This window comes from Pelobates fuscus, chromosome 7 (assembly GCF_036172605.1).
Source record: "Pelobates fuscus isolate aPelFus1 chromosome 7, aPelFus1.pri, whole genome shotgun sequence".
Lineage (NCBI taxonomy): Eukaryota > Metazoa > Chordata > Amphibia > Anura > Pelobatidae > Pelobates > Pelobates fuscus.
In genome coordinates, this window is record NC_086323.1 from 118,962,823 (window position 1) to 118,983,339 (window position 20,517).

Genomic DNA, 20,517 nt, shown 5'->3' on the forward strand with positions numbered 1-20,517 from the left:
CCTGACTGTGGGCAGATGAGCGGGAACAGCTCAGGGCGAGAGACGGAGTGGTGGATGGTTGAGAGGGGGCAAGGAGGACAGCAGTGGTTGACGTGGCTGAAGATGCTGGACCAGGAGGAGGATGGCGGCTTTGAGTTTGTGTGCTGCTTGTACTCATGTGTTGATCCCATAGGCGTTTGTGATGTGCGATCATGTGCCTACGCAAAGCAGTTGTACCTATGTGGGTGTTGGACTTCCCAGGACTCAGTTTCTTTTGGCACAGGTTGCAAATGGCATCGCTGTTGTCAGAGGCAGACACACAAACAAAATGCAACACTGCTGAGCTCTGCAATGACGGCATTCTGGTGGTGGACACCAGCATGCGTTGATTGGCGTGCTGTCGGGCTGACCCCGGGTGCCGATGCATGCTGTCTGACTGTGCCACTAGCTCCTTGCGACGACCTCCCCCTGCTTCCAACTCGTCTTCTCCTCCTCCTCCTTTCTGTCTCCCCATCTGAACTTTCGCCCTGTTCTTCTTGCCAAGCGGGCACCCACGTGACATCCATGGACGCATCGTCATCATCAACCGCTTCACTTGTATCTGACAACTCAGCAAAGGAAGCAGCAGCGGGTACAACATCATCACACCGTACGTCCATGCGTGTAATGCTGCCTGCCTCTCTGGGCCTGCCAGACATATCCCTGTTATCTACATCCGCTGGCAATAATGGTTGCGCATCACTAATTTCTTCAAACGGATGTGTAAATAACTCCTCTGACATACCAAGTGAAACGGCTGTGGTGCTAGTGTTGGTGGTGGCGGCAGGCGGGTGAGTGGTATCTTGAGAGGTGCCCGAAGCTAAGCTGGAGGAGGATGGTGCATCATGGTTCCGAGCAGAAGCTGTAGAAGATTGGGTGTCCTGTGTTAGCCAGTTAACTATGTCCTCAGAACTTTTCAAGTTCAGGGTACGTGGCCTCTGAAAACTGGGCATTATTCTAGGGCCAAAGGGAATCACAGCACCACGACCACGATGGCCCCTGCGGGGTGGCCTGCCTCTGCCTGTCATTTTTTTGGGGATTAGTGGTACTATGTGTGCAAGCTACTGTAAAACCAGATATGAGTGGCAATGTGCACTGGCAGAGGTTGGCAGAGTACACGCTGTAGGCCTGACACCCGCTTGAAGTACACGGACTGCTATTAGCTTACAGTGAAAAACTTTTTTGCTTTTTAAAGGCACGCTATTGTGACACCAGATATGAGTGGCAAAGTGCACTTGCAGAGGTTGGCAGAGTACACGCTGAAGGCCTGGCACCCAGACGCTTGCAGACAACTAACTGCTATTCAATCTATTACAGTGACATTTTTTTTTGTTTTTAAATGCAAGCTTAAGCTACTGTGACACCAGATATGAGTGGTGGCACTGGGCAAGTAGGCACAGTATCCACTGTGAGCCTGACACAGAAGCTGGCAGACAACTAACTGCTATTCAATCTATTACAGTGAAAAAAATTTTGGTTTTTAAATGCAAGCTTAAGCTATTGTGACACCAGATATGAGTGGTGGCACTGGGCAAGTGGGCACAGTATCCACTGTGAGCCTGACACAGAAGCAGGCAGGCAGGCAACTGCAATTACATTACACAGGAGGAAAAAAATAAAATAAAGCAGACTGATGTTCTAGCCCTAAAAAGGGCTTTTTGGGGTGCTGTCCTTACAGCAGAGATCAGATGAGTCCTTCAGGACTGTAGTGGACACTGAAAACCCTAGCCGAGCTATCAATTTCCCTATCAAATGAGCAGCAGCTACACTTTCCCTCCTCTATCTAAGAATGCAGCTTCAGAATGAATCTAAAATGGATGCTGTACAGGAGGTGGGAGGGTCTGGAAGGGAGGGTCTGCTGCTAATTTGCTGGAATGTGTCTGCTGACCGTGAGGCACAGGGTCAAAGTTTACTCAATGATGACGAATATGGGGCAGATCGAACCGCGCATGTGTTCGCCTGCCGTGGCGAACGCGAACACGCTATGTTAGCCAGGAACTATTCGCCAGCGAACCGTTCGGTACATCACTACTAGCTAATTGTCCAGTGTTTTCAAATCCAGACACATCCTTGAGTAGAATAAGATGGTAGCAGGGTGAAGTGGCAGACTGGTGTTTTGTTTCTTTTTTTTCAGTTCTCTTTAGTTTCTACTAGTCCATCCGCCCAGTTCTCTACACTTAGTGTTGTTTCATTCCATTTCTGGATTGTCAGCTCTGCTCCCAGGTAGCCCTAGGAGACTTGGGAAATTGCACACTGAATTGTGTCCAAGCTTTTTTTCCACAGTGCACTTGTGTCTCCTCCATTATCATACAACAAGGCTAAAAACCTGCACTCCTGTTCATATACCATACTACCAGCTGATGGCCTTAGGGGTTTTCATATGATTGCTATGGGTTTCAATGTTGCCTTGCTGGGAAAACTCTAATAGTAGATGATGTCACAGCTACTTACCCCGTTTTGTGGAAATCATTCTATCCATTCTTTATGGATCATGGCAACCTTTCTGTGTTCCCAATACTCTCTCACTTTGCAACGGCTTTGCTCTACTTGTAATTATTTTGGTGTGACTTGTCTCTCCCTTGTGGTTCCGGATGGGAGGCCTAGTGGATGATTTTCAGGGCATGGTAGTGACCACAGAGAGTACGCATTGCTAAAGAATTAGTGGGACTAGACATTTGAGCTCTCTCTAGCTTTTCCTTTTTTTTCTTTAGTTTTATACATTCTATTTCTTATGTAAAATAAAAATAAAGAGAATGTCCACTAGGTCACTATGCCATTTATATGTTATATATCTTGCAATGTATATCATCAATTCTATCTTGCATTCACAATAAAATTGTATTTGGGAAAAATAAAATAAAAACATAACTACAGGCACATAGAACTGGATAAATTACTTATATAAATAAGAGATGGAATAAAACTAAAAAATCCAATGAAATAGATTAGATAAAAATAAAAATAAACAAACCATAAGGTTAAAAATAAAAAGGTATAGGTAATGGAAAAAAGTAAACAAATACTAAAAAATATAATATATAGCAAGTATAATAATATAACCATAATAACCATATTGTTTCTTTATTTTATATTGTAAAACATTTAAAAGATGAAAAACAACATTAAAATTCTGGGGCTAGAGATTTTAAATTAAATTTTATTTTAATATCTCAAGTATACCAGTACACTTAAAAAGCTTAGGATTGTTGTTATGTTCCACCAGTCTTACCTTAAGGCATCTGGTGGTCATTCCAACATATTGGAGTCCACATGGGCACTCCAAAATGTAGATAACAATTTTAGTATTATAGCAAATACATTCTTTAATTTCTGGTTTTATTGTTGTTTTTGATTGTGCATTAGAACCTGTAGTTTTACAGACTATGCACAGTTTACAATAAAAAAACAAAAAAACATTTAGGTTGCAATAAAAAGAAGAGGAATAAAATCTTTAAGTAAATCATCTTGCTTTATATAGCGGAGCTCCAATACCACGACTACGTATCACTATTCCTTCCTCAAAGCTGAAAGAAGGTTTGTAATAATCCTCCCTCAGCAACTACACGAACCACCCACTTTGTTGAAATAGCACTCAGATCCCTTCGGTAGTTCAGAATTGCCATTCAAATAAAGTTTTGGCCGGTCGGCCACGAGGTGATGTCCCAAAATAGTTCCACAGAAAACAGAGGGTTGCATATCCAACATACAGTTGCACGCAGTCAAATACATTCTACTTATCATCAGATGCCTTCTTTTTTCTTCAATTCTTTTTTTCAGCCCAAAAAGGCAAGTAAAAAGCCATAATGTTCCAACGCTAATATTAAAATGAAAAAGAAAAAATGTTCCAACGCTAATATTAAAATGAAAAAGAAAAACCGGATCGTAAAAAAAAAAAAAACATGAAAAAAAAAATGCAACATAATAAAAGTTAGTAAAAACCAAAGAAAAGAAAATGTTACTTGCGCTTTTTCCTTAATCCCTATGTATATTTAGACAAATGGAGGTCATTTAGTTGCTCCAATGGCCATTGGAGGGATGCCCGCCTGCCAACGTCAAGGCAGACCCCCCTAAGCGGGTCCTAACACTGACCCTTCAGCCTGCTTCCTTGAGCTTCTGGCAAAGATATCTCTAATGAGACAGAAAGGGGTATTTTTTTATATACACCCCTTTACTTATTAACCCTTAATAGGGAACACATGGGATGGGTAGCAGCATTGTAACCAGGCTGTGTGATACAAAGTAAATACAAATACAAAAAGAGAAGTCCTGCGCTTAAGCAGCAAGGACTACAACACACATCAGCCCCAATATATAGTAAAAACCAAAGAAAAGAAAATGTTACTTGCGCTTTTTCCTTAATCCCTATGTATATTTAGACAAATGGAGGTCATTTAGTTGCTCCAATGGCCATTGGAGGGATGCCCGCCTGCCAACGTCAAGGCAGACCCCCCTAAGCGGGTCCTAACACTGACCCTTCAGCCTGCTTCCTTGAGCTTCTGGCAAAGATATCTCTAATGAGACAGAAAGGGGTATTTTTTTATATACACCCCTTTACTTATTAACCCTTAATAGGGAACACATGGGATGGGTAGCAGCATTGTAACCAGGCTGTGTGATACAAAGTAAATACAAATACAAAAGCCTGGCACACAGCCTGGTTACAATGCTGCTACCCATCCCATGTGTTCCCTATTAAGGGTTAATAAGTAAAGAGGGATTAAGGAAAAAGCGCAAGTAACATTTTCTTTTCTTTGGTTTTTACTATATATTGGGGCTGATGTGTGTTGTAGTCCTTGCTGCTTAAGCGCAGGACTTCTCTTTTTGTATTTGTATTTACTTTGTATCACACAGCCTGGTTACAATGCTGCTACCCATCCCATGTGTTCCCTATTAAGGGTTAATAAGTAAAGGGGTGTATATAAAAAAATACCCCTTTCTGTCTCATTAGAGATATCTTTGCCAGAAGCTCAAGGAAGCAGGCTGAAGGGTCAGTGTTAGGCTGAAGGGTCAGCTTAAGGTCACGCTCTGTTCTGTGGCGGGGTTTGGCTAGGATAATTTGGGTACGTTGGCTTAGTAAGGTAGGGAAGTTCAAGTTCAGGAGCAATAGTTAGGTTTGCATTTGTTGGGTAGGTTCAAGCTCATCGGTAGCTCTGAACCTGGGTGTGTAGCGGTATTTCGGTATACCTCTACAAGTGGTTAAGGAGGCCCTTGGTGGCTGTGGAAAAGTTGCCCTTGGTGGCTGTGATAACTGGTGTGTTGTATGGTAAATGTTGTGTTAGGATTGCTGTCATTTATGTGGGGGTCATTGTCTGTAAATGTTTACATTGGAAAAGTATAGGGCTTCAATGTCTTTAAGTGTGTTTGACTTTAACAACTTACGTGTGAAAATTATATTAATAAAAGCTGTGATATTTTCCCAAGAAATATTTGTGTCCGTGTTTATTGGGGTTGGTCTTATGATGGGTTTATTTGGAATATGCCTAGGGTACGACTATGCGCATGTCAGGACAACGCAGAGAACGCTGCTGAAGAGTTATTTGCATACTACAAGTCCCCCTAACCATGAACATCCCTTTACACTAACCACTTCTTACATACCTTTAACCCTGCAGGCATTTGCCCAGCTGCATACACTCATTACACGCAAATTAAAACACATTACAAGCAGAAATATGCATATCTATACATGTTTACATACATGTGCAGTTATCCGTGAAGAATATATGTTTTTTTTTTACATTTTATGCTTGCAATTTCCAGTTAATAAATTTGTTAAACTCTGTTTGTCTGTATTTTATTTTTGGAAGGAAGGAACAGGGAGTGTCTTACTGTGCCTACAAACGTCTGTAAATTCGGTCATCTACATAGCCTGTCTGTGTTTAATAAACAGGTTGTTTTGACCTTCTCTTGAATTTCAGCATGAGGTTGAGAGAACTATTTATCACTCCATCCACTGGTTGGCTGATAGTTGTGAGACACCACTGAGTAAGTGCATGCTGTTACAAGAGTTGGTACCAGGTTATTGTGGTAGCTACTGGAGGCACAGAAATGGAACAAACACAGGGTCTTATGTGGATCTGGAAACTAGGCACCCAGATCCTGTTACAATCCATCCAAAAAACAATTACACATATCAAATAAAGCAGCACTCTCACCCCCCTCATCTCCCCCCTCCCCTCCAAAATGAGTATTTCATGAAGGGAAATTCTTTATGAAATACTCACATTGGTTGTTGTAATGGTATTTATTAATGAATGACTTTACATCATAAAGAAAGCATATTTAGTGTAATGCTTTGGAGGCACCACTAGGGGCAGTGTGTAGGAATACATTTTCTTCTGGCAGTGACATCACAGGCCAGCCTATTTAGGAATACACTGAATAAAAACCAGATGTATGAGAAACTTTGTCTCTTTGCCTGTACCTGACTGAACCTAGGATGTAGTACCAGCTCTGACTTAACCCCAGCCAAAGGGCTGGGGCCTTGTAAGTAATATGAATCCATTGTAACATTTAGCAATTGTAAAAGCCTTTTGTATAACATTTAGCAACTTTTTGTAAGTAATATGTTGTAGTTTATTGTGGTAAATTGACATTCTGCTAGCATCTGTTTATTTATTATAGTTATATTAAATATACATTTAATATTACAACATTTTGTGTATTTTCTATCCACATATTCGACCATAATACCATGAACTATAAAAATATTAATGTTGTTCCGTATTGCTTAATTATTATGTATTAAGAGATTAATATCCATATTTAAGTCACGACCACAACAGTTGTGTTGGAATTTCATTGAAATTCCAACGCAGTCAAAAGTTATACTAAGACAAAGAAGGGACTACTTTTCTTAGTGTATTCCGAATGCTTTACAGAGCTATCTTTGTCTAGTTTTGTCATTTATCCCGGCCATGACTAGTGAAAAGGCATTGTCTATTGGGTCTCTCAGCACCCTCCATTGACCTCAGTGTTGTACTTTCACCCATACACAAGAGTACAACACTGATGTTGGCTGCTGGTAGCTCAAGCGCCAGGAGTTAAATACGACCAGCAGGAAGAACATAGCAGGGGCCTCAAAGTATAGTTTTAAGTTAGAAAATCTCACCTTTCCCTGCACCCACCTGACACCCAGCGGAGCAGTCTCCATCTGGGGACTTTGCAAATTATGTAAAGTCCCCAGATAGTGACAGAGTCACGTTAAGAAAAGGAATTCAGGGGCGGGCCAGACTGCCATGCTGATTGGTTGCGTCTTCTGAGAGCTCCCAGAGAAAAGCTGTTTTTTCAACCTTTTTAGAGGTGTATGGTCTGCATAAGAAGTCATACAGCATCTGAAGCTGTCCTAGAACGTTGTGATCTCAAGCATACTATAATTAGGCACAGTTCGGATCACATCTGGAGGATATTGCTTGGCGAGGGTCTGCGTCCTACAAAAAACTTACTCTGTGGGTGAGAGAGAAGCACTGATCCCTCCACCTTTATTTTTGCTTACATCCGCATATCCCTCATGCTCCTTCACACCCAATCCCTCTGCCGGTGAGAGTTATCCCGACACATACAGCTAGTGTTACAGTAACCACTTGTATTGACTAGTAATTTGCAGTTTCCCTTTAAATCTTACTGATACATTTAACATACTGGCGAATGTAAACTGAGGAAATATAAATTACAGGTTAGAAGAACCAAGCTGGAAGAATAGTTATAAAGTTAAAAACGATTTTAATATGGCTATTTGACTTAAAACTTGATTCCCTGGTCAGTTTTTGATCATTTGCAGTATAGTGAATAACCCTATTAAACATTTCAGTGTGCTACTAGATTGTACTGTTTATACATTCCAGAATGTGTTAGAAAATTAACCTCTATATGTTCTTCCTGGTAAAGTACCATCTAAATATATACGTCTGCATTCCATGTGAGTAGGAAATATCAGATACTTCCCCTAACTTATGTGGATTCCCCTAACTTCACTCCCTCTGCTGTTCTATGTTCATTCGCACCCGCTACATTGGAAGAGGTTTCTGCTCTGCTCCAGTCCTCCCGCCCCACCACCTGCTCCCTAGATCCAATTCCCTCGCATCTCATCCGTACTCTGTCTTCTTCTCTTTCTCCACCTCTCACTAAAATTCTCAATCTCTCTCTCTCCTCTGGTATATTTCCATCGCCCTTCAAACATGCAACTGTAACCCCAATTCTAAAGAAGCCCAATCTTGACCCTAACTCCCCATCCAACTATCGTCCTATCTCGCTACTGCCTTTTGCATCCAAGATCCTTGAAAGAATTGTGTATGCGAGATTGACAGACTTCCTCGAATCCAACTCTCTGCTAGACCCGCTTCAGTCTGGTTTCCGCGCTAAGCACTCTGTGGAAACGGCACTGACCAAAGTATCCAATGATCTACTCGCTGCAAAATCTCGTGGTCACTACTCTATCCTAATTCTCCTTGACCTGTCTGCGGCTTTTGACACTGTTGATCATCAACAGCTTCTTCTCATCCTTAGCAATATCGGTCTACAAGATATTGCTCTCTCCTGGTGCTCCTCCTACCTCTCCCATCGCTCTTTCAGTGTTTCCTTCTCTGGCTCTGCTTCTTCTCCCCAACTCCTCTCTGTTGGTGTCCCTCAAGGTTCAGTCCTTGGTCCCCTACTGTTCTCTATCTATACTGCCTCCCTTGGTAAACTCATTAGCTCCTTTGGCTTCCAATATCATTTCTATGCAGATGACACGCAAATCTACCTGTCCTCTCCGGATCTCTCCCCGTCCCTCTTGACTAGTGTCTCTGACTGCCTGTGTGCGGTTTCTAACTGGATGGCTGCCCACTTCCTTAAACTAAACTTGACCAAAACTGAAATTCTGGTCTTTCCTCCCTCAAGTGTTGTTACTCCTGTGTCTGTCTCCCTCCAAGTCAATGGTGCTACCATCAGCTCCACCACACAGGCTCGCTGCCTAGGTGTTCTCTTTGACTCCGACCTCTCCTTCAAGCCTCATGTTCACTCTATCGCCAAATCCTGTCATTTCCATCTCAAAAACATTGCGCGCATCCGCCCCTACTTAACGCCAGATGCGACTAAGGTGCTGGTCCATTCCACTGTACTTTCTCGCCTTGACTACTGTAATCCGCTTCTCAGTGGTCTTACGTGCTCCCAACTTGCGCCGTTACAGTCCATAATGAATGCGCCGGCGAGGCTCATCTTCCTGTCCGCCCGCACCTCCCATGCCTCACCCTTGTCAGGGTACCTGTGGTCTCTACCTCCGAAAGAGGTAGAGACTTAGCTGTTCCTCCATCCAGACGGTCTGATGGCTCCCTTCCCCGCGGTCTATCCGGTCATGCTAGGCCGGCCGCGAGGGAGTGACTGCCTTTTACAGCATCTAGGCAGGAAGTAGTCATCAGGAGACTCCCCCGGAACAACCTGTCAGTCAATTGCTGCAGGACCAATCAGGACGCCTCGGAGACGTGGTTACTGCTCTGAACAGGGTATTTAACAGAGCTTCTTTCATTAGCTCATTGCCCTGTCGTGGTTCTAGCTTGTTCTAGTCACTCAGTGCTTGTTTATTCTATTATCCCTTTTGGTTTTGACCCGGCTTGTTTACCTTACTCTGCTTATCTCTGTTACCCTTGATTCGGCTTGTCTCTCGCTTACCTGTCTTCTGTTACCCTCGACCTCGGCTTGTCTTTGACCATTCTATACTGTACTACTTACGTTAGTCCGGCCATTCTAAGGTCCGGTATACGTATCTGGCTACTGTTTGTACTCTGCGTGTTGGATCCCTGTCCCGATCCTGACATTACGACAGGGCCTATGGATCCTGCAAGTACAAACAGTCAGCTGGCTGCTCCTGATCCTAGGTTTGAAGCCATGGATCACAGAATGGATCAGATGGCGCTTGCGCTACAGGCTCTATTAGCTTGTGCCAATAACCCACCAGAGGAGATACGTAATACCCCTGTTTCTCCTGTCGGTTCAGGTCTAGAGGTAGCCACAGTGGGTGCTTCTTCTCGCATTACCCCCCCAGTACGCTATGGTGGGGCTCCTGAGAAGTGTCGTGGTTTTTTAAACCAAATTAGTATCCACTTTGAATTGCAACCTCGCTCTTATCCTACAGATAGGGCAAAAGTAGGATTTATTATCACCCTACTCATTGAGAAAGCTCTGAGATGGGCCAACCCACTATGGGAGAACGATAACCCATTAGTTTATAACTATAACGCATTTGTAGCTGCTTTTAGAAGAACATTTGACCCTCCAGGTAGAAAGGTTAATGCAGCCAGATTACTGTTGCGCCTGAGACAGGAGAACCGAACACTTGTGGATTATGCATTAGAGTTCAGGTTTCTGGCGGCAGAAATCAAGTGGAATGAGCAGGCGTATATGGATGTATTTTTGAATGGCCTATCTGATGTAATCCTTGATGAGGTTGCTACCAGAGAACTCCCTGAGAATTGAGAGGATTTAATTTCGTTCATCTCTCGTATAGATGAACGTCTAAGAGAGAGACAGAACACTCGAGAGAGGAACCAGAGACCTTCTTTTAGGTTAGCTCCCGCTTTTCCAAGTCCTGACTCCACGATATCTTTGCTTACTGAACCTATGCAGATAGGGTATACCCGCCTCTCTAAGGAGGAAAGACAGCACAGGAGAAGAGAGGGTTTGTGTATGTATTGTGGAGCCAAGGGTCATTTACTCTCGAACTGTTCTAAACACCCGGGAAACGCTCGCACCTAAGTCTCTCTAGAGGACAGGCCTTGGGTGTTTCTATTTTGTCCTCTACTCCTAATTATAAAGATCACAGGCTTCTGCTACCAGTTTCCTTAACTTGGGGGAAGAAAGTAGTAGGGGCTATGGCATTGATAGATTCCGGTGCTGCTGAGAATTTTATCGACCAAGCCTTTGCTAGTAAGAACAATTTCCCATCCCAGCTAAGGGAGACACCTTTGGCCGTTGAGGCCATAGATGGTAGACCACTACTAGACCCTGTTATCTTTCGTGAGACCATACCCATTGATTTAAATGTTGGTATCCTACACGTGGAGAATTTATCTCTTATGCTCATTTCGTCTCCTTCCGTTCCCATAGTTCTGGGGTACCCATGGTTGAAAAAACATAACCCTATTATCGATTGGGAGTTAGGAGAGATACTCTCGTGGGGCCAGGGCTGCCAGGATCGGTGTTTGTGCAAGGTTTCTCCATTAGCTAATATTAACCTACCGGAGAATCCTACTCAGTCCACAGAAAGACAAATACCAGACCTTTACCTAGACTTAAGGGCAGTGTTTGACAAGAAGAATGCTGATTCTTTGCCTCCACACAGGTCATTTGACTGTAAGATTAAGCTTCTACCCGGCACTATGCCTCCGAGGGGCCATGTATATCCTTTGTCTGTTCAGGAAAACTCTGTTCTAGAGGAGTATATTCGGGAGAATTTAGAAAAGGGATTCATCAGGAGGTCTTCTTCTCCGGCCGGGGCTGGGTTCTTTTTCATTAAGAAGAAGGATGGCACGCTGAGACCTTGTATCGATTACCGAGGCTTGAATAAAATAACTGTCAGAAATGCCTATCCTATCCCACTGATTACCAAGTTATTTGATCGTCTTAAGGGCTCCAAAATCTTCACCAAGTTAGATCTCAGAGGGGCTTACAATTTGGTGAGAATCCAGCAAGGTCACGAGTGGATGACGGCATTCAATACCCGGTATGGCCATTACGAATACACTGTTATGCCATTTGGACTATGCAATGCTCCTGCAGTATTTCAAGATTTGATTAATGAGGTACTTAGGGAGTTTCAGCATGATTGTGTTATTGTTTACCTGGACGACATACTAATACACTCTAAGGAGATTGAGACTCACCATAGACAGGTCAGAAAGGTATTACACAAGCTGCTGCAACATGGTCTATATTGCAAATTGGAGAAGTGCAGTTTTGATCAGTCTCAGGTAGACTTTCTTGGATACGTGATTTCTGGGGAAGGTTTTAAAATGGATCCTGTAAAACTCCAATCTATTTTAGACTGGCCCTTGCCCACGGACTCAAGGCTATCCAAAGGTTTATTGGTTTTTCCAACTACTATAGGTGCTTCATTAAAGGATACTCCTCTATCATTGCGCCTATTACCAATATGACCAAACAAGGGGCGGATACTAAGTTCTGGTCTAAGGAAGCTCTTGGTGCTTTCAAGACTCTCAAGGAACTTTTTGCCTCGGCTCCCATTCTAGTCCATCCTGATACGACTCTGCCTTTCTTGCTCGAGGTCGATGCCTCTGAGACAGCAGTTGGGGCTGTTCTGTCTCAAAGGTTAGGGGTGGATAAACCGTTACACCCTTGTGGTTTCTTCTCTAAGAAATTTTCTGGGCCTGAGAGCAGATATGACATCGGGGAAAGGGAACTGTTAGCAGTCATTAAAGCCTTAAAGGAGTGGAGACATTTGTTGGAGGGGACCCTACACCCTATTACGATTTTGACGGACCACAAAAACTTGTCCTATATTGGGGAGGCTAAGCGCTTATCCTCTAGACAAGCTCGTTGGTCCTTATTCCTGACTCACTTCAATTATGTACTGACTTACAGACCTGGTTCTAAAAACTCTAAAGCCGATGCATTATCTCGCCAATATGAACCTTCTACTGTACCTGAACCAGTTCTTTCTTCTATAGTTCCGAAATGCAATATCATTGCTAATACGAATCTCAGGATTCATTCTCCATTACTGGCCGAGATCATTAAGTTGCAACATCTAGCACCTAAACAGACTCCTGCGGGCCGTCATTTCGTTCCTCCTGCTCTTCAACTGGAACTTTTACAGTGTTTACATAATAGCAAGATGGCGGGACATCCTGGTATTCGCAAAACTTACGCGTTGATCTCTAAGGACTTCTGGTGGCCTGCTTTACGGAGGGATATTGAGGAGTTCATCGCTGCATGTGAAGTTTGTACTAAAACCAAACAACCCCATACGCTTCCATGTGGATTCCTGCACCCCTTGGAGGTTCCAGAAAAACCATGGTCCTGTTTGGCCATGGACTTTATTGTCGATCTACCTATCTCTAAAAGACAGACTGTTATCCTCACCGTGGTTGACAGGTTTACTAAGATGGCACACTTCATTCCCCTGCCTAAACTCCCGTTGTGGCGGAACCCACCTCGCCACTGGACATTGGAGGGGCCTGGCTGCCTGCCTCTTACCTGCTGACTATGGCCCCTGGAAAATTGGTACACTTAAAGATTTATATTTGGGCATATTGTACTGTATATTGCTGCTACTGGCCCTTTTAACAGCATCTATGGACACATTGGGACTTTTGGGACTACTGTCCCTTTAAGACTGTGAAGCATGTTCTAGTGTGCTGCCTGTAATATTGTATATGTATTCATGTGTTAAGTTTAGCCTGGGTGATATGTATGCAGCATTCAACTGATTGTTCGGTAGAATCACTCCATTCATTATATTGAGTGAAACTACCGAACAACCAGACCACCCAGGAATAAGTGTGCCTCCAATTACAGTTTGCAACAATGTTGCAAACGGGTAATTGGCAATCAGTGTAATGTAGTCTTTGTCCTCTGGGTGGCCGCCATTCGGGAAACAAACACGTGGCGGCGGCCATCTTAAACTACCGAACAGCGGTGTTTTGCCGTCGAGTGTCTGGAACTAAAATCGGACACTTGACTAGGCAAACACCGCTGAGACCTCCATACTTCCAGAAATTCGTATGGAAACTACCGAATGACCCGCCGTTCGGTAGAAAGAACCCCATAAACAAGGGAATTCATTCAAACCCTCTCCAGGCTCTATAACACAGGCAATTCGTCTGTTTTCATTCCCTTGTTTGTGACCGACCGCAGGGCCAAAATGCATGGAACTGTTTTCGGATACTTTACCCATGCGGTCGGTCAAATCTTTGGAACCCCATATCTCACGAACCATTCATCCGAATTACTTGAATTTTGGATATGTTGTCCCCCTGAATAAGGGCTATCCAGCGATGCTGGATTTAAAGGTGTACCCCCTGTTTTTGGGGTACATCCAGGAATTGGGGAAAAGTGTGTACTGTATAATTGGGTTAAGTGGTAATCTAAGGGGAGGAAATGTGTGGGAGGTACATCCATGTGATTGGTCAATATCATCCTCCCCCTGGGAGTGTCCTGTATGTACCTGTTTGTGAATAAAAGCCAGACTGGATGAGCCAGTCCAGAGTTCCTGTTTTTACCCTCAAAGTGATGTGTCGTCTCATTATTGGGGGAAGGATTTATTGAATGCTGTTCCAGTTGACTGCTAGGAGTACAAGCCTATTCGTATGGTTCCTATTCAATGGTCTACAGCATTCATATGCTTGGGAGAATTTAAAAGGTTTCTCGGATTCGGGGATTGTGGTGTCTGCCAGAGTGCTTGGAGTCCTCAGGAAGCACTAGGAGCATCCATTAACGGAGGTACCCAGTCGGGGTGCCAGGCGATCCGTTACACCCGTCTTCTCCCGAATTGGCAGAGATATTCGCTAAGGAGATTTTTCGCCTACATGGGATACCCTCTCAAATTGTATCGGACAGAGGCTCCCAATTTGTTTCCCGCTTTTGGAGGTCCTTCTGCTCTCAACTTGGTATTAAATTAAACTTTTCTTCTGCCTATCATCCTCAGTCTAACGGAGCTGCTGAACGTACCAACCAGAAAATTGAACAATATTTACGATGCTTTGTTTCTGAACACCAGGATGATTGGGTCGGTTTGATTCCTTGGGCGGAGTTTGCACACAACAATCTCGTTTGCGATTCTACTCATTCAAGCCCCTTCTTCATGAATTATGGTTTTCATCCGTCTATTCTTCCTTCGGATTCTCCTTCCCAGGGGGTGCCGTCGGTTGATGTTCATGTTGCCAATTTGAGGAAGTTGTGGGATCAAACTCGACAAATCCTTGTGCACAACTCTATGTTGGTCAAGAAACACGCTGATAAACGTAGAAGGGCGGCTCCGGTCTTTGTTCCAGGTGATAGGGTATGGCTGAGCACGAGGAACATCCGTTTAAAAGTGCCCTCCATGAAGTTCGCTCCTCGTTATATTGGACCCTACAGGGTGCTGACCCGTATCAATCCAGTTGCGTATCGTTTAGCTCTTCCTAATACCTTACGCATCCCGAACTCGTTTCACGTTTCCTTGCTGAAACCACTCATATGTAACAGATTTTCCTCCACAATAGCCTCTCCTCGCTCCATTCAGGTGGAGGGTCAGGAGGAGTATGAGGTTAACTCTATTATTGATTCTCGAATCTCCCGGGGGAGAGTACAATATCTGGTTGATTGGAAGGGATATGGTCCTGAGGAGAGGAGTTGGGTACCTCAGGAGGATGTTCATGCTCCCCGTCTCCGCAGGGCGTATCACTCTCGCTTCCCATCTCGTCCCGGTTCATTCCGCCCGGTGGGCGTATCTGAGAGGGGGGGTACTGTCAGGGTACCTGTGGTCTCTACCTCCGAAAGAGGTAGAGACTTAGCTGTTCCTCCATCCAGACGGTCTGATGGCTCCCTTCCCCGCGGTCTATCCGGTCATGCTAGGCCGGCCGCGAGGGAGTGACTGCCTTTTACAGCATCTAGGCAGGAAGTAGTCATCAGGAGACTCCCCCGGAACAACCTGTCAGTCAATTGCTGCAGGACCAATCAGGACGCCTCGGAGGCGTGGTTACTGCTCTGAACAGGGTATTTAACAGAGCTTCTTTCATTAGCTCATTGCCCTGTCGTGGTTCTAGCTTGTTCTAGTCACTCAGTGCTTGTGTATTCTATTATCCCTTTTGGTTTTGACCCGGCTTGTTTACCTTACTCTGCTTATCTCTGTTACCCTTGATTCGGCTTGTCTCTCGCTTACCTGTCTTCTGTTACCCTCGACCTCGGCTTGTCTTTGACCATTCTATACTGTACTACTTACGTTAGTCCGTCCATTCTAAGGTCCGGTATACGTATCTGGCTACTGTTTGTACTCTGCGTGTTGGATCCCTGTCCCGATCCTGACAACCCTTCTGTCAGTCCCTACATTGGCTTCCTATAAAATATAGAGCTCAATTTAAAATTCTTGTTCTTGCTTTCAAATGTCTACATAATGCTGCTCCCACCTATCTATCCTCCCTTATACACAAGTATGTCCCGTCTAGGCCCTTACGATCTGCTGAAGACTTATGTCTATCTTCTGTCCATACTCCCACCTCTGATGCTCGCCTTCAAGACTTCTCGAGGGCTGCACCGTTCCTGTGGAATTTGCTTCCCTCCTCCGTTAGATGCTCACCCAGTCTCCACTCCTTCATAAAAGCGTATCAATTAAACTCTTAATAGCTCCCAACAGATTCCTCTTCTGCAACTGTCACTAGTCTAATACTATCCTTACCTTTTGTGTCATTTTACCCCACTCCCTCTAGCATATAAGCTCATTGAGCAGGGCCCTCAACCCCTCTGTTCCTGTGTGTCCAACTTGTCTGGTGACAACTACATGTCTGTTCGTCCACCCATTGTAAAGCGCTGCGGAATTTGACAGCGCTCTATAAATAATATAATAATAATAATAATAATAATAATAATAATGTTTTCTTTTTTTTTTTTTTTTTTTATTCATTTTGGCAGGACCCTTTACTCCTACTATTTTGTTAGCGTTAAATGTTCGACTTGTTTCCTATTGTACGCTGCTTCAGAAAAATTTGGCACTATATATTTTTTTTTTGTAATTGTAATTAGACAACATGTTTAACCATCTGGTCATCTAAATGCTTAGGGACCACTGGTTTAAAGCAGTAGCAGAACTAAAAAAAGAGAGGGCCCTGGTGCAAGATTTTGTTTGTCCTCCCACAATCGCAAGGGTGACTAAAAGGTAGACCCCATCTGTCATACAACTCCCACAATGCTTTAAAAGATGGGCTTCATCAATTTCTAGTGCTTGCAGGGTTGTATTTAGCACTGAGCAGGGTTTGTGTGTTTGAATGTAGACATGTTTTTGTATAGAGTTTGTATGCTTGGATGTAGGGGTGTGTTTGTATGCAGTGTTGGTTTTTAAATGCAGGGACATGTTTAAATATTATTTTGGTATTTAATATAGAGGTGTGTTGGTATGTAGTGTTGACGTTTCAATACAGGGTAAGTTTGTGTGTAGTGTTGACGTTTCAATGCAGGGGTATGTTTGTAGGAAGTGTTGATGTTAATGCAGGGGTGTGTTTGTGTGTAGTGTTGGTGTTTCAATGCTGAGATGTATTCACATATACACCAACATACACACAGATACACATACTGACACATATACAGATATGCAGAAGCACACACTGATACATACACCCAGGTACATAGATACACACACTGACACACACAGATGCAGACACCCAGATACACAAACTGACACACATACATATACAGACACACAGATACACACCCTGACACACATACAGACATACATAGACTGGTCAAAATGTAAAGTTTCCTACCTTTTGGGTGGAGGAGGGTTGCTTCCCTGGGGTCCAGCCTGTAGACTGAGGCTGCTGGGAGTTAGGGATTGGCTCTCTCAGACCACTGTCAAGATTGGGTAATCCCCACACACAGAGTATGGGGAAACTGGTAACAAGTAACAAGAAAACCAAACACAACTACTCAGTACGCACTCTCAAACAGAATAAACCATGTTTAAATAGGAAGAACAAAAATTTTATTAGGGTGATCTGTGAAGGGCAGATGATGTGTCCCAATAATATGACCTGTCACTTTAATATTATAAAAAAACCTATGCCTACAGGGTCCTGTAATTTCTAAGGACTCCTGTAGGTGCCGCAAGGCTGCCATAATGATCCAGCAGCCTCATAAGAAGACAGAGCGTGCAAGGGTTGTTCCGCATAGCGTTGCATTCACTATGGCGGGGATGGCATGGGAGCGGAGACTTTCTGGCTGCCGTGCGCCACCCTGGAAGCCGCATGTGCCGTGCGGCAGTCCATGGTATGACACGCCCCTGCCTCACTGCCTTCCCCTCCACTCTCCCGTGCCTCTCTGGGAGCAAGTGACACGCTTTCACTTCCTCCCACTGCTGCCAATAAAATCAGTTGTGCTGATAAAGGATCACAGTGCCCAACCGGGCCCCTGCTGACATGCCCACTGGGTGGCCCTAAGTTCAAAATGCCCCCTCAGTGCACTGGCCCTAGTGCAGCCGCACCAGTTGCACTGGTGGGAGTTTCACCACTGGTTTAAAGCTTCACTCTTACTCACAGTAAGTCTGAGGGAGAAGGTTGCTTTCATATATGTAAAAATGAAAGATCTCTATCCTCCCACGCTCCTGAGTCCAACCACTTTTAAATGCAAAGTGAAATAAACCATTTATAAACACATTATTATGTAACAAATGAGTACCCTCATCTTTCTTGTGATTACTAGTGACAAATAGACATAATGTAACGTATGGACATTACACAAGTGTCCCCTAATACTTCCAATTTTCTAATTAAAAGAAATAAAACCTCTATCCACTGTTTTATTCAGTGGCGAAGGAACCCTAAAATGGCCTGTCGCTCCCAGTGGTAATGAGTAGCTGAAGGAATCTGCGATAAGTATGGCCATGGCTAGGGCTGCCATTAAGGGGGTATAGCCAATATAGTTATAAGGGGCTGGCAGGCCCAAGCCCAATATTCCCAATGTGTATTGATATACTGTATACACAGATATATTTATAGAATAGGAGCAAGCTCAGCACTCATCCTAACTCTAATGTATTACATTTTTCTGGGTGCAATCCACGCAATCAATATAAACACATAAGTGACAGGTGCACTCACAGGTCTGTTGAAGGTGAAAAAGTGTTAAAGTTCATAAAAAGGAAAGGTAAAAGTAAGACTTGTCTAAATAGGAAATAAAATATATGAGGCAGAGCACAACAATATATAAACAAATACATATAGTATACCTATATTGAAAAAATGTATATTATATATATATATATATATTGTGATCCTTGTCAGCAGGTAGCACGGTAGGGTAAACAACAGGCACAGTCCTTTTATTTGCATATAATCCCAGAACTTTATTTGTAAGTCCACACAGGAGACAGCAGCAAATGAAGACATAAATATAACAGGTTTCCCCTTTAAACAAAAACCTAGCTCGTCTGAGCACTGACTCACTTCAGGTTCCCTATCTCTCAGGGGTTAAACTAGAACAAAATAATATTGGTTTCACCAACCTAGTGTCTTTGTAAGCTCTCTGCACTCCCAGTGCTCCAAGCCAGCCTTGACTGCTTCCCTTTCTGCACTCCCAGTGCTCCAAGCCAGCCTTGACTGCTTCCCTTTCTGCACTCCCAGTGCTCCAAGCCAGCCTTGACTGCTTCCTTTATGCACTCCCAGTGCCTAGTCTCCTTGACTCTCTCACTGGAGAGAACAGCCTCTCTCCTACCTGCTTCCTGGGAGGAAGCCAGCAAATCCCCCCCTTTACCTGCCTAGCAGGGAGGGGTTTATTCCCATTGCTACAGCTGATTATCTGCAGCTGAGCAGTGGGTTGGAGACAGTCCAAAAAACCCTGGCCTGGATCTATGTCTCCCAGGAAAACCACTAAAATGTGGAGTGGAGCGATGGCACACCCTTCTCTCCAAATGCTCCACCCCAGGGGCCCATAACTAAACCTAGCTTTGTGTTGTGCAACACACAAACTACATATACTCCCCCTGGGGTTAAATGGCCTCTCTGCCTTCACTTTATCACTAGTGTTGTCGCGAACCCGAAATTTTCGGTTCGCGAACGGCGAACGCGAACTTCCGCAAATGTTCGCGAACCGGCGAACCGCGCGAACCGCGCGAACCGCCATTGACTTCAATGGGCAGGCGAATTTTAAAACCAACAGGGACTCTTTCTGGCCACAAAAGTGATGGAAACGTTGTTTCAAGGGGACTAACACCTAGACTGTGGCATGCCGGAGGGGGATCCATGGCAAAACTCCCATGGAAAATTGCACAGTTGATACAGAGTCTGCTTTTAATCCATAAAGGGCAGAAATCACCTAACATTGACACCTGTCCTCAAAGCCCCTGATACACACTGACACAGAGCAGAATAGAGACTGTTACCCCTACATAGGGTCACTTGGCAGATATGGCGGGGTCGTGGGAGGGGGAGGATGACTTTCACCTCTTCCCCTGTTACATTCCCGTTGTGCTGTGACATCACCCTTATACGCTGTGTAAAGCATACTATTTAATTTGATCAGCATGGCCACTTGAGTTTTTATAGTTTTCACGCTGCTTGTAGTTTATATATGGTTCACAAAAATCAAACAAACGATAAAGTAAACATGTAAGGATTCAGAATATTCTTTCAAACCCTTACACATTGTGTGTACGTATTTTTTGTCTTAAGTTTGTGGCTTTAAAGAGGTTTACGTTGTTTCTATGATGTGCATAACATGTTCTTGTAAATGTTTGTTAAATTTTTCCTGGAATTGTAATTTTTGAATCTGAATAAAGATAGTCAAATCCCTGATACACACTGACACAGAGCAGAATAGGGA